Consider the following 27250-nt stretch of genomic DNA (forward strand, 5'->3'; position numbering starts at 1 on the left):
CTCCAATTATTCTTGCCCTAAGCAGGCCAGGTACATTTTTATCACTGGGTTTACTTAGAATGACCTTCCTCATCTTTATCCAAAGATGATCTTCAGCCCTGATTCTTCACAGATCCTCCTTACCATGGAAAACCTGTAACTTATGGCCCTTTAAATCTCTACTTCAGTGCATCCTATATTTTGTAAGGTTGTATAGTGTGTATGTAAACTAGCTAGCTTGTTCCCTGAGCCATGGAATGTGTTTGATTAATAGGAGTTGTCATTATTAATATCATACAATATCATTACACCTACTTAAGTAGTAGGTGTCTTATCTGTGTGCTCTCAAATTTATTTCCATCCAGTTCTAAAAGCAGGTCAAGACAGGACCTCATACTCCAGTGTATTTCCCCATAGTGCTTGATATCCTGCTGAGAATACAGTTAGAGTTTGAGTAATGAAATTAAAAATATGCTACTTTGCTATTTTGAGCAATTTTGTTTTAAAAGTTTGGGGAGGGGTTCCTGGGTGGCTCAGTCAGTTAAGCATCTGACTTCAGCTCAGGTCATGATCTCAGGCTCCATGCTCAGTGGGGAATCTGCTTCCTCTCCCTCTCACTCTCCCTTTGCCTCTCCCTCTGTTCATGTGTGCGCTCTCTCTCTCTCTTAAATAAATAAATAGATAAATAAGTAAATATCTTTTTTAAAAGATTTATTTATTTATTTATTTATTTATTTATTTATTTATTTGACAGAGAAGGAGAAAGAGAGCACAAGCGGGGGGGCAGCAGGCAGAGGGAGAGGGAAAAGCAGATTCCCCGCTGAGCAGAGAGCCCGATGCGGGACTCGATTCCAGGACCCTGGGATCATGACCTGAGCCGAAGACAGACGCTTAACTGACTGAGCCACCCAGGCGCCCTGATATCTTTAAAAAAAACAAAAATAAAAAAATAAAAGTTTGGGGGAAAACTACTTAAAAATTAAGGACTGAAATCAAGATTAGAGATTAGCTGAGAATTTTTATCATTTTTTTCATTTGTGGTTACACTCTCTCCCAACATAGGGTTGGCAGTAAAATTAAATAAAATATTAACTTCTAGAGTCAAGGCCCCTATTGCTCAAGGCCACTAACTGGTAATATTCTAAGAATTATCTCTATAGTGACTTGGATACTAGGGAGCATTTAGTAACCACGGCATAAGTAAGCATAGTCTATTCTCTTTGGAAATAGTCCTGTTGTGAGTATCAGCTTCTCCTTTGTGGATGATAAAATACAACAAAGAGTTTCATATTCGGGTGCCTGGTGTTCAGCATCAGCAGACAGATTACATTTGGCCCCAGCCATCCAATACAGAGGGCGGAGGCAATAACTAGACTGCGGTGCTCTGGGTATGTGCGTATGCAGACACCACTGGCCCGTGAAGCATGAATCAAGAAGCAGCTCTTTTTTCACTTTGCTCCTAGGCATGGCTCCTCACAACCTAATGTCAGTTTTTTTTCCTTAAACTAGTTGTTGAAGCTGTAAAGCAATTGATAAAGTGGTGCTTTACTAATTTTCTTCTTTTCATGTGAATTATGAAAACAGGGCCATGTAAAAACAAAATTAATAAATGCTGTGGGTACAATTTGACTTGGGTCCTATTGACCTAATTTATAAGATCCTAGGCAGGGAAATGATTTCCCACTTGCTTCTCCTTGTTAACCAGTCCTTTAACCCCAGAGAACAGACTCCTCTGGTTGATTTCTATGTAGCACAATAAGTGTTGATAAGCATGGAATGTGGTCAGCAGAGACTGGCAAAATTCAGATTACCAGACAATGCCACAAAGAAAAACACAGTTCTATAGATTACTTATGTAACGTAAATAGCCCTTTAGATGAGAGATAGAAGTTAAAAACAGAATTTAGATTTTGATACTGGTTGATTATTATGATCATCTCTTGTTAAGATGTGACATTCATTTATTCATCCATTTAATAAATAGATGCTTGTGATATGAAATTGGCTTTCTAAAAAAATGGGCATCATATAATATTATTTTACAAATTTTTGCCTAATAGCCATTTTTAGATATCATGTTGGAAATGTTATTCTTTCCCCTTTATAAGTTTCTCCTGACATACACTTGTATTAAAAAACACACACACTAAATATAACATTGAGGTTTTATCTTCATGTGTTGAATGTGGAAATTATAGGCCAAGAACTTGATAGAAGTTCAAAATGGACTCCCTCTGAATAATAGAAAAATTGTCATTGTTAGAAAAAGTACTGGTTTCTAGTTCCATTAATTTTAGATCTATTTTGGGTGCCTGGGTGGCTCAGTTGGTTAAGCAACTGCCTTCGGCTCAGGTCATGATCCTGGAGCCCGGGATCGAGTCCCGCATCGGGCTCCCTGCTCAGCAGGGAGTCTGCTTCTCCCTCTCCCGCTCCCCCCTCTTGTGCTCTCTCTCTTTCTCAAATAAATAAATAAAATCTAAAAAAAAAAATAAAAATAAAATTAAAAAAAAAAAAAAATTTTAGATCTATTTTGCCTGCTAAGAAAAAGAATTTTATTTAGTAGTTAATAGTTTAACAGTGAATAGTTATACCTGACTGTTGCTAGTTCAAACCTTTAAGCACAGATAAAATAGACTTTAGATACTGGTAGTAGCTTCTCATGTTATTTTAAGACTTTTTTGTTACTTGTGCTGCAGTCTATTTAGGATGTCCTTGCCATTTTCCACATTGTGTTGTCATAGCATTTGTTTCAAGGAAGTGATGTTCTAGTAGGTTATTTCATCCTTCTAAAATGCATGACATCCTGCTAATTACCAAGTTCAAAGAGAAAATGTTCCAGGAGTGGTCCTCAAACTTGAATCAACCGGAGGGCTTGTTCAATTATGGATAGCTGGGTGTTCTCCCCCAGAGCATTGATTCAGTAATTTTGGATGAGGCCTGAATGTTTGCATTTTACCATGTACCCAGGTGGTGATGATGGTGATGCTGGTCCAGGAACCTCACTTTGAGAACTACTGTGTTATATATAGTACGGTGCCCAGAAAGGCTAAATACTCACTTAACACATGTGTTAGTTTTCTGTGGCTGCTGTAACCACAAACTTAGTGGCTTATAACAACACAGATTTATTCGTTTACACTTCTGGAGGTCAGAAATGCAAAATCAGTTTTGCTGGGCTAAAGTCAAGGTACTGGCAGAACAGGTTCCTTCAGGAGGCTGTAGGGGAGAATTGGTTTCCTTGCATTTTCAGCTCCTGGTGGCTGCCATGTTCCTTGGCTGGTGGCCTCTCCTTCCATCTTCAAAGCTCATCACTCCAGTCTCTGCTTCTGTCATCATGTCACTTTCTCCCTTTCTGTTGTCAAATCTCCCTCTGTCTCCCTCTTTTCAAGACACTTGTCATTATAGTTAGGGCCTATCTGGATAAACCAGGATAACTTCCCCAATCCAAAATCTTTACCTTAATCACATCTTCAGGTTGCTTTTTGCCATATAAGGTGACATCCCCAAATTTCAGGCATTAGGACTTGGATATTTTTGGAAGCCATTATTCAGCTTACCATACTATGAAAATGTACTCATCTATCTTGGTCTCTTGGTCTCTCAGAAGACCTTCACTAGCATATCCAGGGAGAAATACCATTTGGCACGTCTAAAGTTGGAGTCACTTTGGGTTGCCTCTCATATGAACCTGGAGATAATTAGCAGGTGGTAAACACACCTGCTTTTGCAATAAATATTCATGGAAAACCAGGATAACACAACATCTGAAGGTTTTCTCTAGGAGGGCCACATATTCCTCATCCTTAAAGAGCTTACAGGTTAATAGAAGATGTGACTTGCTCACAAATACATTTAGCATCTGGCAGCACATGACAAAAGTCCTGTAATAGTGGTACAAGTAGACCTCTAAGATTAAAGAAGGAGGAAGAACTATGACAAGATGCTCAGGGAGGACTGAACTAAGGATGTGGTTTTGAGGATGAAAGATGAAGGAACCTTCAGCTGATGACAGTGGGCAAAGGTGGTGAAGGGACGAACAGTGTTGGGAAAGAATAGAAAGTAGTAAGGCTGGAACTGTGTGTGTGTGTGTGTGTGTACATGTTTGTGTTTGGGGGCAGGAGAGGAGGGGAGACAGCAAGCCTGATGACGATGAGAGACAGATTGGGCAGGTGGGTGAAGGTCATGATTCCCAGGTCAAGAACTTGGCTTCTGTTGAGTAAGAAAGAATAGAGGTAACAGACAACGGAATAGAGCTGGAGCAGTGTGAGGAATAAATTAGAAGCAGTAATGACAGGTGGCAAGGGGATCTGTGTTGGCCACTGCGGTAGTCCTGATGTCTGGCGTCCATGGCATTGGTCCATATGCTGGTGGAAACTGGCTCTTGCATATCAGTTGTGGATTTTTGTGTCAGATGTGCCCCAGAAAGTTGGCAGGTCAGTTTCAGACAGGTAAAGCATTTCCTGCTTGTTGTGAAGGTTTATCCAGTACTGAAGAGGTAATGTTGAATTTTTTAAAAGGGAAAGGAGGAGACAGGCAGAATGTTTTTGGTGTATTTAAAAGTTACTTCTAAAAGAGGGGGGGAAAAGTGAAAGTTTAAAAAGATTTCTACTTCCAGAAGAATGACTACTTATTACCTGGCAAAAAATGTGGCTGTTTTTTTTGTTATGTTTTTCATAGGGGTAGAAAGAACTTTTTTTTTTCCATTTAGAGTCATTCACTTAGCAAGAGGGGGAAAAAATTCAAGGGATATACAGATTTTAATGAAGATAATGAATACTTTTTTTTTTTTTGAAGAGAGAAAAACTGCTGCTTACTTTTTAAAAAATGTTATACTTGGTACATAATACAAATAATTTTAAGATATACTTCAGTTGTTTTGCTACTACCAGAACAGATACAAAAAAGAAAAAAATATACTTCGGTTGTGTGATATTTAGAGAAGAGAAGGCAGCTGACTTTTAGGGGATGAGAAGGAAGGATATTTCAGCCATGGCACCCACCCACTTCCTCAGCCTGCTCCATGTGCTGGTCTGTGCTCAGTCCTGGACTGTGGTATTTAATTGATTTTCTCCCTGCCCTCTGAGGTTGGTATTATTACCCCATTTAAAAGAGAGAGGAAACCATCTCAAAGAGGTTAAGTAACCTTAAGTGGCAGAGCTGGCTTTCGCCCCCAGGTCGTGTGATTGTTCTCCCACATTCATCACTGTTCAATGTCCTCACAGTAAAAATAGTCCATCCCGGGGCACCTGGGTGGCTCAGTCGTTAAGCGTCTGCCTTCGGCTCAGGTCATGATCCCAGGGTCCTGGAATTGAGCCCCACATCAGGCTCTCTGCTCAGTGGGAAGCCTGCTTCTCTCTCTCCCACTCCCCCTGCTTGTGTTCCCTCTCTCGATGTGTCTCTCTTTGTCAAATAAATAAATAAAATCTTAAAAAAAGAAAAAATAGTCCATCCCAATATTCGGTCAGATCTAAAAAGCAAACCAATTCACTGATATTACATTATATCATCATGTGGATATTTTATGGCAAAGAAGGATGGGAGAGAAATGACAAGATGCAAGAATATTTTTAAAGTGTTTAATTTCTACGAAAATTATATAAGCATATGGTTTCCAGAAATCCTATTTTTGTATTTTTCAACAGATAAAAGCATTTAACTTACTGTACTAGAAAGTAGAACATTTCACTTTGTAACGGGAGACATCTGCTTTTTGGCCCCGGTAACAAATCGTTTGTTTGCCCGTGGTAGACAAAAATGATGTCAGCCCTTCCTGACCTGGCTAACTCTTGCCAATCACATAAGTCTTTGTTCAAGCTTCAGCTCTCTTTCCTTCCCCTGCCTCTTCCCATGCCTCAGCTCCCTCTGGGCTGTCCATCCTATCTCTGCCTCCCCCACCCATTGCGCCCTCTACCCCGTTGGTGGATGCTGACGAGCTCAATTGCTGTACCTGTCACACGGTTACCTATGTGTTGCCCAGACTTACTGTCAGTGCCTCCAGGTTGGTTCCTGAAAACAAATACTGAATAAAGAGTTGTCGAACAGGTCTGCTCTTTGTCCAGGAGGTGGATGGCCGTGCTACGTTAAGTAAGGTGCATGGAGAAATGAGACAAAATTTCAAAAACAGAGAAGGGAAAAAAAGAAATGGGAAGGGGGACATTCTTTAATTTTCTCTTTTTTTTTTTTTTGAATTTTAAATCATTCGTTTTATTTTTCTGTACTGGAAATTTTATGTTTACTTAAAACCTTACAGTATAACAGAAACAGACATATCAACCCATTGTGCCTCTGTATAAACAAATATTTTCAGAGTTTACTCCTGGTATTTTCTTCAAATTACTCCACAAAACTAACTGCTTTGAGAGAACGTTTTACACTAGATTGATGATTTAAAAACAAGCTCAAAACCGACGTGAAAACAAAGAGTTTTCCTCTCTTTCAGGACAAATGTTTTATATGAAGTTATCCTCTTCAAACACCTTTGGTCTTAATTCTGGGTGAACCAGGATGGTTGCTTCCTGTCTCGTTCAATGCTTCTCTTACCGCGATCTTGTTGAGACGCTGCCTCTCCTGTGTACAGCACCACAGTCTCCACGGAAGGAACCTTAAAAGGGCCCCCTTCTTGTTGCCCTGTCTTCTGATTTCTGCAGTCTCCTTGCATACCTTCTCATAGCAATAGCCACAAAGGACGTGTTTCAGTTTCAGGTGACCACATTCAGGACAAGCGTCAATATTGTTCTTAACTTTAATAAGCTTCTGAGGGTTTCTTCCCCTACAGGGGTTAACTTCAATGCTGTGTCTGTTCTTAGGAGCTGCCATCCAAAAGATACTATCGGAAAGGCTGAAAATCTCCTTACTTCCATTGGTATCATTTGCTGGTTCTGTAAATATAGCTGGACCTTGGACTGCTAATGCTGGTCCCCATGGAGGACTGGGAAAACCTGGTCCGCTCTGCTGAAGTTTCCACTGTAGTAGTTCCCAACAGCTCCGGAGGAGTCCCCGGGCTGCCGGCTACGGTGGGACGACAAGCGCCAGCATGGCCGACGCCATCTTCCTTACCCGAAGACCCCATTCTTTAAATTTTAAAAAAGGAGTTGCAGTTCCACATCCTAATGTTTTCCCTGTAGTTGTTTGCTTGTTCCAGATTTCGTTCTGACATTAGGGGAGTCGATGGTAAAGGCCAAAGAAACATCTGTCCATTTTGGTAGGATAAGATTCATCTTGATTTTCCATTTTCTTCCCTGCAGGCGTCAGCTTTGGTATCTCATGAGGGGAAGGGAGGTACAGGAGTCACACATGCCAAGGAGTGTCCGGTCGTCCTAGTAGAGTAGAGCACTCTCCACTCTATTACCACGTCTGTCTGTTCACCATCAAATCCCTGGCAGAGCTGGTTTGTTTATTTCTCTAGTCTTCCCTCCCGCTCTGACCACTGAGAATGGCTCATCAGTTGTTAATTCCTTTTCATTTCCTTGGCTCTACCAACAAATACCAATGCCATCCGTAAATGAAATAGCCTAACTCCTGAAGCATTTAAGTCAACACCCAATTAATTCATAGAGAGATCCTGGGGCAATTTAAAATATCTTTCCCCCCTTATCTATTTATTCCATTCCAGAGGCAGTATCCAGTTGCTTTGGTCTACCTCATCTGACTTCCAGTAATTTTTTGGGCGAGGGTTTGCTGGAAGTCTACTTACTAGGTCTGTGCTGATGGTAGCTACGTGGTGCATTATTGTGACCCTTCTGGTTACCACGAAAATCTCTTTCACAGGATTTCTGGACAGTTTTGAATGTACATTTTTATTTTTCCTGGTACCAAATAAGGTCATCTTTGTAAAAACATTAGCAGTCGTTCATTGCTTCGTATCCCATTTTTATCAGGATCACTCTTCTTGAACACCATAGGTAACAATACTTTCCTTCTGCTTTGGGGATTGTGGCAACCCTGTGGATTGGGTAGAGGTGACATGGGTGGGCATGACTGAGGCGTGGCTGGAGGAGCTGGGGTGGTAAGAGAAAGGAAAGTGAGGATATGGGGGAGAAAGGTTTTTGTTTGTAAAGGACGGGGAGGTCTTCCTGGGAGGCACGTGTACTCCTTGTGGTAGGTCTCCTCAAGCGCTGAACCGCCGAGAATCAGACTCACTAAACTACCTTACCCTTAGCAATGCTGAGAGACTAAAGAGAAGTCGGGCTTCTGATACTTTACGGTGAGACCTGTTGCAGCAGTGCGGGTTTGTACAATTCCCAGCTCCGTTTCCAGCAAAGATTTTGAGTCTTACGAAGATAGCCCTTTCTCTTCCTCCTCTTAAGGAGAATCTGTGAGGGCCATATGATATGTTTCTCTTCCACAGCCATTCACACTCATGTTAAATATCTCCTCCATCACCTTTGGGACAACATGAAATTAGTTCTGTGAATTACAGGGAAGAAGAAAAAAGGAAATAACTTGTGCAGGGTTTTTAAAGTAACTTTAATATGAGTTCAATCTAACATATCTAAGTCCTCATCCTGTTTCCAAATAAGTGTCTTTTGAAAGAATGGCTAATATCCCAGTTATCAGGCAGTTCATAAAACAAAGCCCTGCTCCTCTAAGGATTGATTATTTATTAGCTGGTGAAACATTTTTGTGTGGTATGTTGTTGCTTCCAAGTCTCCTTCTCATACATTATCTCATTTTACTTTTCTGTAGCTTCACAACAAGCCTCATATAATTAGACCTTGTGAAAGACCTGTTAAAAAAGTGGCTGTAAGTGACTGCAATTTGCAGTCACATTTGCTGACAGGCAGTGATGATGCTAATGACGTAAGAGAACTTGGTTCAAGGAAACCGGTCATTGGGGTCACTAGTTGATCCTTGGCCAGAAGCTTCATTAATAGGAAAATTGTCACTCTCTGCTGCCAGACGACCTCAGGATTTTTGCCTCTGTTCAGGTTGATAATCAAAACGTTGCCTCTAAAAATGGAATACCATCTAATGATTAGGAGCAAATTTATGAATAACTCTAATAAATTTAATTTTAAGAACTATTAGTTTAGTAACTAATTTATTGCTTGATTATAGGAATTAGGTCATGTAGCCATTATCTGAGCTCGGGTCCTTTATTTTCAACAGAAATTCAAGCACGTTTAATAAACTACATAACTCATTAATAGTCTTTAAGTCCTAAGTCCTTACCTACTAAATGAACAAGTTGAAATACTAAGAAAAGAGAAAAAAATGAATTGCTAAGTGTTTTTTTTAGCCATCCTTATATTAGTTGTATTTCAAGTTTAAATAGATGTGAACATTTACAAAGAGCTAAAATGATGAGTAAGGTTACCAAACAAATAAATGAGTAAAATAACAACAAAAAAACCACCCCAATTTATTATTACATAAACAGCAGCAAAAATATCCTAGGAAACCTGGCTTTTCCCTCCCCTCCCACCACATAGGGAGCCTCCTGGGTCTATCTTAAAAGGATCACACTGTCCCTATTGCTCTGTCTCACAAACGCACAGACACACACTCTTTCACGTTCATTCAGTTTCATTCCTTTTAAGAGTAAATGAAAAGTCATGTTGGAAGGATAACTAGGATACCTGTTTTAATTCTGTGGCCGGGTGACTGTGTTCTTTTTTCCCACCTGATATTGACAGTATCCATAGACATCTTGGTCCAACAATCAGCCTTTATATGTGATGTATATTCAGGTACGTGGAGTGACTTATATGAAGTCTGACTTCTTTAAAGGTAGCATGCAAAAGCATAATCAGGTTGTTGGAAGTAAGATAAATATGAAAGAATGTTTTTAACAGTATTTTTATTAGAGTTAAAATCATTTAAAGGTTTGTGAATCCCTCAGAAAAATAATAAAACCTACTAAATGTTCTGTTTATAAATGACTGTTTTTCCAGTGAAACCCTAAGAGATTTAAACACTAGGATGACACCCCACGGGGCTCACCACAGCTCCCATTTCCAGTGGCTGATCCACGTTATTGGTGGAATACATTTTCAACTAGATGGATTTGACACACATAACAGCCATCTTGACTGCATCAGGGAACTATTCATAAAACAAGGCCGTTCCTGTGCAGGTGGGATTTTTTTTTTCCTTGCAATACAAAGAAGGATTCTAGTTCTCCTTTGAAAGAGAATATTTGAAAACCTGTCTTAAAATTATATGGCCTGAGGACATTTTGTGGTAGGCTACCCTACTTTAATTGTCTTAAATATTTGTGAGTTATTGTTTTCAGTTACTTCTTATGTCCTTAGGTTTATCAACTACACACGACTGTTTTAAAATCTTCCTCACTGTTATTTGGCTTCCCTAGTTTTATCACCAATCTAGGATATCTCTTCTGTGGACTACTGCACAGAAAAGTGGTATCTTCTGCCAGAAAAGCTAATAACTGTGACCCTAGAATTCTGCCAAAACCAATAAGTGAATTGGAACTTACAAATCCCTGCCTTAGCAATATGCCCTGGGACATGGAAAATATTTCTCTTTAGTAAATAGTTAGAAGATCATCTGCTTGGAAGTGATTGTTAGATGGCCTTTTTTGGCACCATGTGAATGTTGGAAAGAAAAGATACTGGGACGAGATGATTCTCATTATCAGCCGTTCTGTAATGCATTTTCCTTAATAAATCTTCCTAATGAATTTTAGAGTTGAAAACCTTTGGTTTTAAATTATTAAGCACTTAAACTAATAAACCCAGACTCTTCATGCATCTCAGGAATCCAAAGATATCAGAGCCTAGGGAAAGAAATTACAATTTGATATGGTAATATCATATAGAATGTTAAAAATGATTTAATTGGATTTTGGTTTTAATCATTGGAATAGTGTTGCTAAGGTCAAGGTTATAGGTACAATCTATTGTGATGGTCTATGAGTGGTACATTTTCAAAATGTATGCCATAACTCACAAGGCAAGACATATAGAGGCATATGAATGAATCATGGTGGCCACACCAGTGCAAAACCAGTTCTAAGAATGCTCTGGCCATCAGTTAGTGGTAGAATTTTGTGTGGAAGTCTATTTTATGTCATGACATTTCAATTTTTGTTAATTGAAGATGGGTAATCCCAAGGCTTAAGCTCATGCTTTTATAGAACACATTTACTTTTACAAAGCACAAACTATATATTCTTAATGATAATCTCAAGAACTCTGTGGTAGATGAAGTGTCTGAAGGTCAGGGAAGTTGATGTGACCATGGTTCATTCTTCACACATTCTGAGCCCAACCAGCGTTTTAACTTAAGCCTGTTATATCCTAAGTTAGGTGTTACATGCTGCTAGACAGCAGCCATGCACGCCTAATAATCAGGACAGTGCACATTTTGGCCTCCAAGAGGAAAGTACCATGTTTGCGTGTGGGCTTCTTGGGTTTTAGTCTAATCAAGGTTGATAGACCTTTCCTTCTAAATAGATCCTACAGTGTTAGCAAGAGAGATTCTGCCTTGATGGTGGCAGCCATTTATTCCAAAGATGATGATACTACTCATACTGAATTGACTTGTGTACAGAGTGAGAAACATATGGAAGTTTTAAAGGGATAAATGCACATTTAGAAGTTTCCAACAAAGAAAATTCTCAGGCGCCTGGGTTTAGAATGGAGTTTGGGATTCTGTATAGTATTTTCTTCCTACATAGTGTGTGTTTTTATGATAGACCCTTAACTCCTCTGGCTTTGGATTTCTCCTTTTGTAGCAGGTGAAAGACCTGGAGCTATGATTATATATACATTACAAAAAAAAAAAAAAAAGAACCTGTCTCAGCCTGGAAAACATTAAGTTTTCAGAATTGATAAAATGTAAAATGAAAAGAAAACTCAAAAGTACATAGAGTCAAAGTTGAGAAAAATAAGACCGAAGAGGCAAAATTCCAAGAACTTCTAGAGGTACAAGAGTTCTTTCGAAGCTGTACAGCCACTTATTTCACCTGTTCACCTATTTTACTGTTGCTGACCAGGTGTCAGTACTTCCTTATATATGCTTGGATAGCTTATCACAGTACTGTGAACTTCTAGAAAAATCTGTGAGCTATTTGTATTTCATACATTAAGATAACTGAAGAAGAATTTAGAATTATACTCATTAAAGAGTTTTCATTACTCCTCAGTTTATGCTTGATCCCTTGTGATACCTGAATGTACTTTCTAAGTGGAAATGTCAGGTCATTGGCAGAGGCATGGACTAGTTGGTAATTTCGCTAGAGAAGCTATTCTGAACTTCACCATGGTGGGCAAGCTGTATCGTAAACTAGTGTTTATGCTAATGGAGAAAGAAATTTTGATAATACCTTCTCATTTCATCACTTCAGTAGCTCATGTTAAAGTACCAAAAGAGTATGTATGGTATGTCTCTGATGTGTTCAGACAGAGCATTGGTAAACATGAAATAGAGGACAAAGGGGAAACCAACGAGAAAAGAAGGGAATTGCCTTATAAATGTTTTCATGAATTGTTAGCAGGACTGACTGGAGAAAAACGATTAAATAAACAATTTGCTTTTAAAGTCATAGGACCTCCCTTTTCTGCACCCTTGTTTTTTTTCCCCTGAGTATTGACCATATACCTAGCCTCCTGGGGACATTGAAAACATTTTTGGTTTTCCAACCAAAAATAGGTACACATGAATTGACAAAAAATGTATAATGTATATATAATTATATTATATTAAATATATATGCTTTTTCTAAGAGCAAAAGTGTTCTGGGAGATATAATTTGAATATCAGTGTGTTGGAATTTTGAAGACAATTTGATAGTTCATAAAGTAGTATGGCAGAATTTTTGATCACTTCAAACAAATTAAGAAAACCCTGGGTATAGAATCTCTGCCACTACGTACCTATTTCTTTCCTAAACCTTCCACTGAAACTTTTTTTTTAATTCTTTTTTTTTAATTCTTTAATGCTTTCAACTGTCCTTAGGAAGGCTCTGATACCCCTGTGCTGGTGGCTGATAATAGTTTGTATTAATCTTCCTAGGACAATTGGCTTTTTTTTTTTTTTTTAACTAAGTAGATGGTGTTATCCTTAAGGAATGGATCCTTAATAGTAGGGTTTTCCAACTTGGTCAGTGAGCATATGGGAGACACTGTGTATACTGTTGGCTACCATTCTTTTAAAACTAGTTGTGTGGGAGGCAGTGACTCATCCAATGGCTGATGTCTTCGGGAGGACCATCTGTTGGATGAGGTGTTCAAGGTTTGGCCAGAAAAAAATCCATGCTGCCATAGCTATTTCCTCTGCTGGGAGCTACTCATGTGCTGCAAAAGCCCATGACATAAATTATCACAATTAAAAGCACTCTTCACTGGTTTTTGTCCTTTTTTTTTTTAAATCTCAGGGAGAATTTCAAAATGATTGATAGTTGTTATTGTTTGAGAACTAACCAAAGAGTATATGTGGAACTTACCTTTGGCATAGATTATGGTTTTTAAAATTTATTTAAGTTCAATTAATTAACATATAGTGTATTACTAGTTTCAGAGGTAGAGTTCAGCGATTCATCGGTCTTATATAACACCCAATGCTCATTACATCATGTGCCTGCCTTAATGTCCATCACCCACTTACCTCACCCCCCTACCCCCCTCCCTTCCAGCAGCCCTCAGTTTGTTTCCTATGATTAAGAATGTCTCTTATGGTTTGTCTCCCTCTCTGATTTCGTCTTGTTTTATTTTTCCCTCCCTTCCCCTATGCTCCTTTGTTTTGTTTCTTAAATTCCACATATGGGTAAAATCATATGATAATTGTCTTTCTCTGATTGAGTTATTTTGCTTAGCATAATACCCTCTAGTTCCACCCACGTCGTTGCAAAGGGCAAGATTTCAATTTTTGATGGCTGAGTAATATTCCATTGAGATATATATATCACATAGATTATGTTTTAAAGTAACAGTGCCTTTTTAGTCTCTAAAAATACTATTGTAGTCACCTTTATGTTTGCTTGGGAAGCAAAAATATTCCTCTTTAAGTTGGAACACAGCAAATATGGGGTGAGAATATGATTTCCCCATCTCCACTCCCCAATCTAGAGAAATATCAGGAAGCCTTCAATCCATTTGGATTAATAAACAGTTATTGAGGACTTGCTATATGCCAAACACTCTGCTGGTGCTAGGTATATAGAGATAAAAAGGATACCATCTCTGTTCCCAAGGGGTTTACTTTAAGCCTGATAGGATAGATCAGCACATCCAGCTTGGCATGTGTTTGTGAGGGCAATTCATTTCTACTCACTTCAAATTGTGGGCTTTTTCCTTTTAGTATATTGTACATTACATCTAAATGTTACATAATCTGCTTGCCTGACAAATACAAATGTCGATTAGTCAGACCAAGCTATAGGAAGTGCCACTAGACTTTGACACTGTATATTCCCTAGACCCCTTCTAGATGTTTTAGCCCCTTTTGAAGAAGTCCCACAGAAGTTCTGCAGGGAGGCTAGCACAGAGATCTGCTATGGACCCAGCTGCATAACTGAACACAGACCTTGTTTTTTGCTCTTATCTAGACCTTACACCATAGCATGTCACAAGAGGCAGAGCCAATAGAAATGCTCTTCTTTTAGAGCAATTTAACATATTTAAGGGCCATTTTCTGATGCCTCTTCATCTTGACATGAGGTGATTAGTAAGTGGATATAAGCCCCCTCCTTGTCACCCTATCACCATCAGCCCTGCAACCAGCAAATAGGGAATAAGCATTCTTTTACATGCCATTAATGTTTTATTATCTAGAAGGGGACTAAATATTGTAAAGCTTTTCTATAGTAAGCCTTTAATAATTTTGCAGTGGACATTTTGGAACTTTGAACTGATCGATGTAGTTATGTGGTATGATACAATGCCACAATTAGGAGTGGGCTGAGCCATGTGGCTGGATTGGAGTCTTTGTTCTACCATTTACTAGGTGTGACACAATACAAGTTACTTCTCTGTGCCTCGGTTTTATTATCTGTAAAATTAGATTAACTAGCCCTACCTGAGCCTTACTATAAAAATTAAATGGGCAATGCCTAGTCCATAGTTTGCACTCAATAAAAATAGTAATATAAACAAAATACAAATAATTCTGTGCAACAAGTTATCTACTTTAGGATCTTAGACAGGGTCCCAGGGAGGTAGATCTGAGCTATCCCATGTAGTAGAACTTTGAGGTCTCTATTGCTTTCATCTTAATGTGATGGAACATATTCATCATATTTTCTAAGAAATAACCTGGCAGTGTTTCCTCTTATTCATATCAGAGGGTAAGTCATCCTCTCTGGCCTCTGCTCAGTACTAGGCTCCTGTCCCCACACAGAAGAGGAAACTCTTTGCTGAGGCTTAGGAGTCTGAACTTCAGGCAAGAACCACTGTCCCCAGTATTGGGCATGTTCGGCCTATTAAGGGCTTAGGTGAGAAAAAAATTCAAGGATGAGGGGCGCCTGGGTGGCTCAGTCGTTAAGCGTCTGCCTTCGGCTCAGGTCATGATCCCAGGGTCCTGGGATCGAGCCCCACATCGGGCTCCGTGCTCTGCAGGAAGCCTGCTTCTCCCTCTCCCAGTCCCCCTGCTTGTGTTCCCTCTCTCACTGTGTCTGTCTCTGTCAAATAAATAAATAAAATCTTTAAAAAAAAAAAAAAAAAAATTCAAGGATGATGGTGTAAATAGCTACACAGAGTGAGTGTTTACCTCTTTGCCTGGCACAGTGCTAAAATTTGTGTAAGTAATCATTTATTTCTCACAAAATCCTATGGGCAGATAAGGAAACTGAGGCACAGAAAAGTTGAATAATTTGACCACATTCATAAAGTCTATGGTGGGGCCATCATTTGAACTCAGGCCATCTAGTCTCAGAGTCATGCTATTAACCAGGGAGTCCCAGGCCTTCAGATTAAACTGACCCCCTTCAGAAATGTTTTTGTGAATTACATTTGCTGTGTTGATATCACCTTCTGTTGGGAGACATTATGAGAAGTCTTGTAAAACCTGTCATTGTGAAGATTATGAGAGTAATATCAGGATATTCTGTGTCACACAGTGTCTTCTTTGTGAGGGTTCCTACGAAAAATTTCTCTTGGTTCTTAATAATGAGAATAGGTAAACTCCCGGAGCAAATTAGTCTCATTTTATTTTCTGGACATTGTAAACTTCCCATTTCGAACTAATCACTAGAAAGCTAATAATTGTATTTATAGCCTTCCCTTGGTTTGTCATTATGGTTTTGTCAGCCTTGCCTTTGTCACTGCCTTTTTCTTTTCTTTTTTATTTAATTTCACATTTAAAAACTAATTTTAAAATTTAAATTATACATGCACATAGAAATAAGCTCAAATGGTATGGAAGAACATAAAAATGAAAAATCTCCTTCCCTCTGTCCCATGCCAATTTCTACCCCTAGTTTTTAAAGTACTTCTTGAATATGTAGAAGATAGTATGTATAAACAGTATATATGTGCATTATTTTAAATAATAGAATCATGCTAATCATATACATTGTTCATCACATTATTTTAAAATTTCTATTTTAACTAGAGAAATTATCATAAGATATGTAAATAAAAGTTAATACTAACCCCAACCAACATTTCCTTTCTCTCTAAGGTATGCAATGTTAACACTCCTTGTGGTATCTTATCTTAATTATAATACTATTTTTCCATGTTGTCTGTTTCTGTTTTTTTATTTTTATTTTTTTTTAATTTTTTATTGTTATGTTAATCCCCATACATTACATCATTAGTTTTAGATATAGTGTTCCATGATTCATTGTTTGTGCATAACACCCAGTGCTCCATGCAGAACGTGCCCTCCTCAATACCCATCACCAGGCTAACCCATCCTCCCACCCCCCTCCCCTCTAGAACCCTCAGTTTGTTTTTCAGAGTCCATCGTCTCTCATGGTTCTTCTCCCCCTCCGATTTCCCCCCCTTCATTCTTCCCCTCTGTTTCTGTTTTTTTAAATCGCCTGAACAATGAACTCTTTGCAAACTTGGACTGTGGCTTTGGTCATTACAGCGTTCCTGGTGCATATCACAATGACCAGCATAGAATGAGCATTTAATAGACAAGGCAGTCACCCAAATGAAAGAACATATAGATGAAGATATGAATGCCACTTCCTTTGTATAGAACATTCTATAAAAGGGCCAAAGTTGAGCCTGAGCATGGCATTACAACACAAAGTCAAGAAAACACATTATTTGCTACTTAAGAGAAAATTCCGATGGAATAAGAATATGGAAATAGCTTGTTTGGAGTGCACATATGCTCTCTCTTACCAGTACAAGAGCAAAGGCATATGGGTTCTTAAAGGACTTTGGAGTAGAAATGAAAATTCCTGTACATGTTTACATGGCTGGCTGGGAAGTTCACTCAGCAAAACATTCAACACATATCTACTGAGCAGCCTCTATGTATGAGGCACCGTGGGGACATTACAGTCAAGTTAGAGTTTCTGCCCTTAAGGCATCTATAGATAAAAGAATCTAGAACCTAGCTTTACCCTCTCCCCTTTCTCCTCTACCCCAAATAAAGGAGATTATGTTACCATAGCACCTGATCATCATCTAATAATGTTTTCTTTTTTTCCCAGTTTCTAAAGATCTCTCCTTTTTATGAGGTTCCTGGTAATGTTTTCTCTTGTAACTAGCAATGCTTTGTCACAGTGAAACTTTTTCTTTTTTTTCTTTTTTTCTTCTGAGTGGTGGGATTGGTACACAATGTAAAAATGTTTGTCTAAATGTTTTTAGACTATGTTCCAACCTCTGTAAAGAATATAAAACAAACATGGTAAGGAAAAATTTGTTCATAAAATTTTGACCACCGTCTGTGACTTTTCAGATATGTTCGTAGGAATTGGAAATCTTCGACTAGCACATCTTCTCTGTGAGAAAAGTAATAGCAATGCTGTCGTCTTTGGGTTTCTCCTTTCTCTAAAGATTCCAAATAGTCTGTCAGTATCACGTTGTCTTTTTTCATTATTTTCTTTTTGTTTCAGTTTAGTTCTAAGTCCTTTTGAAAGAAAAACTTATCTGTGCCTCTTTTTTTTTTTTAAATAGGTAAGTTTGTCACATTATGGAACAAAACTGTTTGACCTAGAGCGAGTTCAAAATTGACCACCTCTCTCCTAGAGTACATGCTTTGGATCCTTTGAAATCTGGTGTTTAAACATAGAGGCATGATAATTAGAAAAAGTCTTCTGATTTTAATGCAACAGAACAAAGAAGGGTGCGTTTTGAGTCCAGACAATAAATGTATGGAGGATTCCTATCTGGAGTAGAGGTGGGGGCCAAGGGTTGCGTGCGGTCAGGGCAACCCTCTCTGGGTTGCTTCTTAGCATCAGCAGTCCTGGAGTTTCTGTTGGAGGCAGAAAGGAAAAGAAAAGAAAGGAAAGGGAGAAACCAAATGAAATTCAAGTACAGTTGTATCATAACACTGAATATGCTAGAAAAATGCTTATTTAAACTTGCTATTATTGATGTCCTTAATTATATTTTTAAATGAAATGAAGATCAAGAAATCATTTCAATTAAGCATGTAAGATTACCTGTTAGACTATCAGCTGGAGAATTATGATGTCTATTAATTATAAGTAATTTTCCAAGTACCCAATGTACCATTGGTAGACAGGCTCTAATTTACAAATTATAGGCAATGAGTGGAAAGGGAGCACAGTTGTCCACATTTTTCATCTCTAACTGACAAAATCTTTTCCCCAATTTAAGGTTTTGGGAAGACACGCTACATTTCTTATCTTTGGCTTGTATTTGCTCCAGTTATTCATTAGTAGTTCAGAGGGTTATTGTTTCCCGAGCGCAAATTTAATCCTGACATTTTCACTCCTCAGATTGAGAATTGGGTTTTGTCTTTCTTGCATGCATTTAGGGCAGGCAATGTAAAGTTATCAGGGGTATTTAGCTAAGAATCACCAGCACCTTTGAAAACCAGAATCCCCGAGGAGAGCCAAATACACAGCGTAACAAGATACAGAGGAATCAATACTGCAGGCTTCCCACAGGAATGCAGTACAAATGTCTGCATAGAAAGCTACGTGCAGCTGTACTTGATGGGGGACGGGGGATCTTACATTGGCAATGCACTTGGGCTCCTTTTTTCTGTCTTTCTGTATTATATTGCTTAGGATCAAAAGATAGTTTTCAGATTATTTTTATCACAAGATTTATGCAAATAGATTGGTTTACAGATATATTGCTGTTTCTTCCAAATGAAAGCATTTTGCTCTCTAATAAAATAGCTGGCTTAAGCATCAGGACAGCGTATTACAATAAGTGAGGTCTCAATAATAATTATTTTCAGCTGAGATCCTTGGGTCCTGGTGTCCCATTTAGTGCTCTATTTTTTAAATTATCTACAATTTTTCTTATTTCTATGGCCCTGGCTTTTGTTTTTATTTTTGCTAATTAGAATATGCTTTTTCTTACCAACTTAAAAACATTCTTAAGAAAAAAAATTTAAAAAAATAAAATTTAATTTAAAAAAAGCATTCTGGAACCAGTGCTTTTCCCCTACTTCTTTATATTTTATATTCTATTAAATGATTTCTGGATTTCACACAATCATTTCTGTTGGCTGGTACAATTGCTCCATTAAATAATAGTAAATAAAACAGTGGGAGGCGGGGAGGGGGGTGTTGTAGCAGGAAGAACAGAGCTGGTACAAGGTTGGCTACAAGGCAGTGTCTGAAGGGAGCAGCCGAACCAGCAAAAACCCTGAAAAGAAAGGTAGACTCAGAGAGCTGAGTCTCCAGCCCAGGCTCCCTTGGACAGGGAACATGGTGTAAAGTCTTTGGAGCCTCCTGCCAAACATGTTGACATATAGTAGATACTTATAATAACTTCTGAAATACACCTTGTGTACTGACTGGTCAGGCATAGCCAAGAGTAACAAAATAAGGTTGAGGACTTAAAAAAAAAAATCCCAGTGATAAATGAAAGCCTGAATTTGGATGAGAATGATACATATTGTTAGGAATTTAGTTTCTTGGTAAAGATAGAGCCTGTTTCAATTCAGATCTTTAGGAAGTTGGTATTATTTCACATTTATTTAGCACTGTGTGGTTTTCTTTGAAAACTTGATGCTTTGGGGGCTACTTATATGTATTAATGCTTCCACTCCACCAGTTAAATACTTGCAGAGTATTTTTTCCCCAAAGTTAAATGTGATATAGTACTTTTTAAAATGCATTATTAGTTTGGTTGGTGATTCATGGCTTTTGGACTTTTGAAATTCTATATAAGGATTATAATTTTAAAATAATGCAAAAGATCATAGGAAAATATGACGGCAGTATAGCAGTTCAGAACTGGTATTGGAATGCAGAATTTTTTAAAACAATTATAATTGTTATACATGTATAATAACATGTACAATTACGTGTATAATAACAATTATAACAAATATAAATTCAACTTGTTTTCTGTGTAGAGATTTTAGAACCTATGGACAGTTAATTTGTGTCAACTTTACTCTCATGCATATACATATGTTGCGTAGTTCATATTGTGCCTTGTCTTTTCACTTATTACGTGGCAAGCATTTCCCCATGTCTTTAAATAATATTTGAAAATATTATTTCAACAGTTGGACAATAAGCCATCATGTGGATTCACCATAAGCTACTTAAGTATTCTTGTAGTGGTATATATAATGCAAACTTCAAAAAAAAATCTCTAACTCTTTCTCCAGTCTTAAAATTTATTGAAATCTTTTTGTCTTTGATAGAGTTTGGGTCAGTTTATTAAACACACACACACACACACACACACACACACAAAGAAGGCTGCTCTTCAGTAACAAGTTACTACCACCAAATTCCCTTCTCTCTTAGCAACTACACACATCTGCAGAGACAAAGGATCCTTCTCCTTTCACATGGGAGCTGTGGGTGCTCCCTTCAGCCAGCTGGAGAAGTGGGAGGCTGTTGTGCTTCATCCCTCTGAAAAGCAGCTGCTACCTCTCAGAGCCCATTCCCCCTGCCTCGTAGCTGGACACAATTCTGCCAATGAAACAGCACCTGCCTCTCTTGCAGCTGGCAGCCAGGACAGCAGTTGGGAGAATTGCTGTGGAAAGTGCCTGTTGGGGAATCTTGTCAAAGGGAAACATGAGGCCTTCCTTATCTCTCCGTGCTGCCTGCCACGTGGATGTGAGGGCTCTGGCAGCTTTCTTGAACCTCAGGGACTAGGTCCACACCCTGTGAGTGGCAGAGCAGTGAGCGAGGAGGAACTCAGGTCCCTGAAGACTTTGTGAAACTGTGATACAAATCCCGAATCACTTATTTTCAGACATTTTAGGTAACAAATGAATGCCCCTACCTTTTCTTAAGTTCCTGTTACTTTGTTCTCCTAGGCAACTAAACCTAACCTATAGTTGCCCATATCTTTTCTAAGATCTGTCCTTATGATTATATAAGAGATTTCTTGGCAGAGGTGAGCAGAATGGCTAATGAAAAGATGGTTTTTACTAGTAAACAACCACAAACTCTACAAGTGCTCATTTCTCCTGAAGTACATGAATCTCTTACTTAGAATATGATCATTGCTTTTACTCCAGCAATTGGAAAAAAAAATCAGGACTGAAAATATGGTGGGTATGATAAAAGTTATTTAAAAATTTACTGCCATTTACCTGAGTTCTTGTTTAGCAATAATTATAAGAGGTCACCTTTACTAACTGAGCACTTTCTGTGTGCTTGACACTATTAAACACATTACATGGGAGATCTCATGGAACCCATAATACCCACAGGGGCCTGTTATATCCCCTTTAGCAAACGAGGAAATTACTCCCCAGCAGTCCCCTCCCCAGTAGCCCGGATCCCCTTTATCTGCTCTCCTTTTTCTCTGTAACACTCATGGACTTCTCACATGTTATATAATTCATTTTCTCTGTTGGTTTTTTTGTTGTTGTTGTCTGTCTCTGCACAGTAGAATATAAGCTCGATGAGGCCAGGTATCTTTATGTGTTTACTGCTGTCTGCCACGCACCCATAACAGGGCCTGACATGCAGTAGTCACTCAAATTCTCACAGAAATGGAATAGAGAGATTGTGTCCCTTGCTCAAGGCGTTCTACTCTGAATTATGCTGTATTGTCTTCCAAGCTGCTTGCTTTTTCTAACATTTGACAAAGTGCTCTTCTGAGTTAATTATTAAATGACTTGGAGGTTCTAAGGTAACGTTCTTAAAAAATTAACAGGTTGTGTTTTTTTTAGCAGTTTAAGCTTTAGAGAAAACTTGAAGAGTTCCCACATACCCTTTCTCTTCCCCCCCAGTTTCCCCTATTATTAACATTTCCCACCAGTGTGGTACTTATGTTACAGTTAATAAGCCATAGTTATATTAGGGTTCACTGTTTGTGTCGTATCGTTCTGTGGGTTTGGATAAATGCTTAGTGACATGTATCCACCTTTATAGAATCCTATAGAGTAGTTTCACTTGCCCCCCAAATCCTCTGCACTCTGCTTATTCATCCCTCCCTCCTTCTTCCGACTCCTGATTACCACTGCTCTTTTTATCATCTCCATAGTTCTGCCTTTACCAGAATGTCATATAGTTGTAAATTACAGTATCTAGCCTTCTCACATTGGCTTTCATTTAAGCAACATTCATGTCAGGTTCCTCCCATATCTTTTCATGACTTGATAGCTCATTTCTTTTTATCACTGAATAATATTCCATGGTGTGGATGTACCACAGTTTGTTTATCCCTTCACCTATTGAGATCTTGGTTGCCTCCGCATTCTGGCAATTTATGAATAAAACTGCTTTTAAACATGTGAACATAAGTTTTTAAATCATTTGATTAAATTCTACAGAGGGTGATTGCTTGATTCTGTAATATTTATTTTGTGCTTTTATAGTGGGCCTGCATTGACAACCAACACTGAGAAGCCATTTAAATTTGAGCCAGGAATGAGTAATACGGAGTTTCCTTTTTCAGACTCTCTTCTCTTGAAGAGTGTCCTAAAACCATATTCCAATACTATGTGTAAAAGACCTGAAGGATGAACATGAAACATGAATACACTATTTCCCAAATCAGTTCTTATGTTCTTAATACTTTGTAATACTCTCAACTCCTATCTTGTGTTTATATTGTACCACATCACACTAATTAAAAAGTAACTTACATTCAATCATCTTTGTTAATTCTCAACAAAAATAAGAATATGTGTCACAGAAGGATGGTGGATTTTTTCATGTATGACCTGGATAAGGCTCCTCTGTTTTCTGCACTATCGTACGGTATTATTTTATTTCTTCTTATTATTACAAATTGGAGAAGCCAAGCAATGTATCTCTGGATTGGGACTTGCTAAGTTTAACAAATGGTGTAGTCCATGCTACTGTAGTGGCATTCAGAAAACCTTGAAGCAGGGAAACCCAGACCTTATCCAGCAATGTACTTTATCAAGTTCTGAAGCACAGTTGAGGATGAAGAAGTAGCAGGACACATCCCACTTCTGCCGATGGGGCTGTTTTGTGAGTAATGTGACTGTTCTCGTTGCATGGAGAGTTTCCTGTCATGCTTTTCTTTATCCAGCCTCGCCCTGCCTCTTGAGCACCCCAATGCTTTCTTCCTTGTCATGCTCCTGCCTTCGTATTCCAAACATGAACTATTGATTCCACACTCTTGATGTATTTTGCTGCATAAGAAAAAGTTATCAGAGACTTGAGTTTATGTGTTACCTCTTTGTATAAAATTCTCCTTTTTCTGATAGCTATTTGGCAGTTTTTTTTCTATCCTTTTCTGATCTGGTCTCTCCAGATAAAAACCACCACTGTATTATTCACCTAGCCCTGACTATTCAGGGTCATCATCGATTCCTTTCTGTGTTTCAGATAAGGAAAACAAAGTAAGCAAAAACACAGAGGCTTGGCATGGGAGCCTCTGTTAATTAAACAGGTATTGGAGTACTTATCTGTTTTGATGTGCTATATCCAAGATAATAGGCAAGGCCCTCAAAGAGTTCTGTTGAGTGCGGGAAGCAGACAAGTAAACAGATATTTGCAGCAAAGTAGATACGTGTTATGAAAGAAATATGCATGGGCTTCTGTGAAGCTTGTTTGGGGGGACCATGAGCAATCATGTGTGACTAGAGCATAAGGTTTGTGTTTGGTGGGGCCTCATGGACAAAGAGACAGAGATGTGAAAGGACAAATCTGAAAAGGTGGGTTGAAGCCAGGTTGTAAATTGTCTTGAAATCACAATAAGGAGCCTGGGCTTTATGGAGCAATTGGTGTGGAATCATCAAATGTTTTTAAAAGAAGAGCAAGTCAGCCTGGATTCCCAGTCTGTTTTCTGACTTTGTCCTCGCCTTTGCATTTCTATCCCCTTTATTCCTCCTCTGGCATTCCCCATCTTATATACAGACATCACCATCTGTAGCAGCCAAGCAAGTGGAGATCTTGGGATTGTCTTCACTTCCTCTCCACCCTCTACCCCATGGTCAACAAGACGGTATATGCTAGTGACTTTGTATGGCATGGAACTTTCATTCATCTCCTGCTCTCCATTTTTAGCTCTGATCTTTTATCAGATTTCACGCTATTAAACTGCACCAATTATTCTTCAGTATACAGAGATTAGGTAAATTATTTTACTGTCTTGCTTCAGCAAATGAGGGTAAATACTATTAAATCTCTTTGTAAGATTAAAGTTGTATATGTGACATGCTTTTTATGGATACTGGAAGCAATATCAGTGTATTAGGAATTCATAGGATGGGTATTATAAACCATTGAAATCTCTTCTTGACTTTATATGTCCCTTGATATTCCTCTCTATTTATTATTTTAGTTAGGATTAGGTTTAGAACATATAGCAAAATAAATAAATAAATAAATAACAGTGGCATAAATAAGAAAAAGGATTTTTTTTCCTTGTGTAAAACAAGCCTGGACGGAGATAGAGTCGGTATGATGGCTCCATGCAGGGATATTGTGTCTTTCTGCTCCTACTACTCTAGTACACAGCTTACGTTTTGAAGATTATTTCCGGCACAAAATGGCTGCTAGAACTCCACCTGTCACCTCAATGCAGCAATACCCCCCAAAGAAGGAAAAGTGAACAGTTAAAAAGTTGCTTGCCAGCGGAATCATCTCTCATTAAGTAGCCTTTATAGACATCCCAGACACAATTTTCACTCCAGAACTGAGACACAAAACCCCACGTAGCTGCAAGAAGGTTGAGAAATATCTTCCTTGTATTTTCAGGAGACCATATACTCATCTTAAAATTGGGGCTCTAGGGAAGGAAGGATGTTGGTATAGGCAACTGGTGGAGGAGGACACTGGCTCTGCTCAGGATGGATAAAACTCTATACTGGGCAGGATAAGCCTGTTATTACTGGTACTATTGGGTGTCTCTTTCAAGACTCAGGTATTAATGCTGTGTGGCTGCCATTCCAGAAATTATTAAAATAAACAATAAGATCACTTTATGGTTTCACTTTCTACTCCCCTACTTGTCGAGTCACGTGAAGTGTCAGATACTTAGAACCCGAGCACCGTTCTTCACAGAAAGATAGGCACATACAGAGCAGCTAAATTAGGCAGTGACCAAGTGCTTTTCCGTAGAACGCCTCACTTGTCATATGAAGTATCGTAGGTATTGTAGGTTCCAGCAGCTTGCCTCAGTGCACAGGCTTTCAGTCTGGCAGCAGATCAGTCACCTGGGGAGCTTGGGAACCATACACATTAACTGGGCACTAACCCCTCGAAGGTTCTATTTTAATAAGTCTGAAGTTGCTCCCGGCAATCTGCAAGCTGAAAAAGAAAAGTGATTGTGATCATGGCCCTCATGAATCGACAGCACTTGATTAATAAAGATTATTCTCCTTACATATTTCCCAGGAATATCATTCACTTATAAAGATATGTGCTCCTGGGTAATTCTGAGACATAAACTCGGAACATGTCCTAAGTGTCCTAAGAGGTTTGGATCAACCTACTGATTGTACGAGAAGAAGGTATAATAAAGAACAGCAGATTTTTTAAAAGACTACAAGGATTACATATACTGGTTGAGCATACTGAAGGATTAAGTATTCATCATGTGGTGTCTTTGATGTAAAAGCACAGCTTCAGAATCCTGATTATATGTATAAAGTCTATCGTGAATTCATTTCTCTATTACCCATTTTGTTGTCTTTTGTAATCACAATATGTTGCGATTGGGGTAATCTAAGGAATAAAATCAATGACTTCCATTCCTAAAATCTTTTTACCTTTTAAAATTCTTGCCTCTATATTGCTTCAGTTATATAAAATCTGGTACAATGATCATTATGGCCATTTTAGTGAGCAGAGAATTGAAACAGAAAATCACACTGTTTTTTTCAGCTGACAGCATGTCAATTTGAATGAGGAAACAGGTCCATGCAAAAACAAAAACAAAAAACCCAGCAGATTTTTCTGCGGTGTTTTTATTCCCTTTCATTCTCCAACTTGCCAGAGTACGCCAGCCTTGTGAAGGCCTGCATTCCAGTGTTGGCCAGCTCCTCGCCCCCCATCACCCCTCATTCCCCCTCATCTCACTGTTCTTTCCAGGAAAGTCATACAAGGAATTAGCAAGGATGCAACTTGATACTCATAATTGGCACACAAACAGAGATCTAGAAAGCAGCAGTGAAGTCACTGCCAGTTAAAAGCTAACTGTCCGGGGCGCCTGGGTGGCTCAGTCGTTAAGCATCTGCCTTCGGCTCAGGTCATGATCCCAGGGTCCTGGGATCGAGCCCCACATCGGGCTCCCTGCTCCACGGGAAGCCTGCTTCTCCCTCTCCCTCTGCTTGTGTTCCCTCTCTCACTCTCTCTCTCTCTGTCAAATAAATAAAAATTAAAAAAAAAAAAAAAAAAGCTAACTGTCCATCTCTTCTCTTTTTCATGCCTTCCCCCCGCCGCATCTGTGACTGGCTTACTTTATTTACATATATAAATAAAAGTCGGAACTAGAAGGTACTGTAGGCTAGACCAAACAGCGGAAGTTATAATGTCAGAAGGATTTCCTTTGGGTTTTTATTTTGAGTGACACCCACCCTGGCCATTCTATCAATATCATCTCCCCATCATACCCTCTGACATTTTATATCCCTTTTCCCACTGGATTTTTCTCCCTGTAGCCTTCATCACATACAACATTGTGTGTATTTTCGCTCATTTATCTTGTTTATTGGTAGTCTCCTCCACCAGAAGGTAAATTCTGTGAGAGCAGTGATTTTCTATTTGTTTTGTTCATTCCTAAATCCCTGGTGCCCAGAACATGGCCTGGCACAG

The 27250-nt window shown here is 38.7% G+C and overlaps 1 protein-coding gene and 1 pseudogene across 2 annotated transcripts in view; one reads left to right on the forward strand and one right to left on the reverse strand.

The window, feature by feature from the left end:
- The window catches only part of CERS6 (ceramide synthase 6), a 313294-nt gene that overhangs the window by 181118 nt on the left and 104926 nt on the right, over nt 1–27250 (forward strand). The gene's annotated exons all lie outside the window — the stretch shown is intronic.
- LOC118522767 (large ribosomal subunit protein bL32m pseudogene) lies at nt 6158–7026 on the reverse strand (annotated as a pseudogene).

Source organism: Halichoerus grypus, chromosome 4, assembly GCF_964656455.1.
Source record: "Halichoerus grypus chromosome 4, mHalGry1.hap1.1, whole genome shotgun sequence".
Taxonomy (NCBI): Eukaryota; Metazoa; Chordata; class Mammalia; order Carnivora; family Phocidae; genus Halichoerus; species Halichoerus grypus.